This window comes from Amphiura filiformis, chromosome 10, assembly GCF_039555335.1.
Source record: "Amphiura filiformis chromosome 10, Afil_fr2py, whole genome shotgun sequence".
In the NCBI taxonomy this organism is placed as follows: Eukaryota; Metazoa; Echinodermata; class Ophiuroidea; order Amphilepidida; family Amphiuridae; genus Amphiura; species Amphiura filiformis.
Window position 1 is genome coordinate 4,484,038 of NC_092637.1, and position 752 is coordinate 4,484,789.

The following is a 752-nucleotide window of genomic DNA, read 5'->3' on the forward strand; positions in this document are numbered from 1 at the left end:
AACTTAAAATATGTAATAATATTGGGACTAGATTTCTAAACTTCGAGAAATTAAGCTTTCAAATAGGGTAAAGTTCTTTTTGGACCACCCAGTAGGCTGGATAAATATAGATGGAGGCTAATTAGAAGCACTATGTCATTTCCATACATTTTGATACTATGATATACTATGATAATGAATTTAAAAAAAATCAAAATTCAACTCTAAATCTTGTGATATCAACGTAGTGAAATAGCACTTTTGATATAACGAACCCATCAACCTGCCTGAATACTGAATAGCTGATTGTTCGTTTTGCAAGTAGTTATAACAACACGCTTGACATTTTAACGCGAATCCAACCAGTGGAATTGACACACCCATCGGTATTACGTTAGACTAATTTGCCTTAAAACTAACTATTTCTACTTGTTAGTGTATGACAGAAAGCTGTGATTAATCCAGATATAGTTACCCGCAATAGCCCACGGTATTTTCTCACGTCTTTAACGCACGTACATACAAACTTATACTGAAGTTGTATACTACGCTTCCTGTAACGTTGTTTGAAATAGCTTTACAATTGCGTTACGTATACAAATTGAAGTACAACTCGAAGTAAGCCAGGCATGTAAAAACACTTCTCTGAACGGAGTGACGAAACAGTGCAGTATGTATAAATTATACTCTGCAATGAGTTGTTCCGTTTTCAAGAAGTCACGTTTTTGTATGATATTTTAGCTCACCCGAGTTTCATTAGCATTACATGCGTT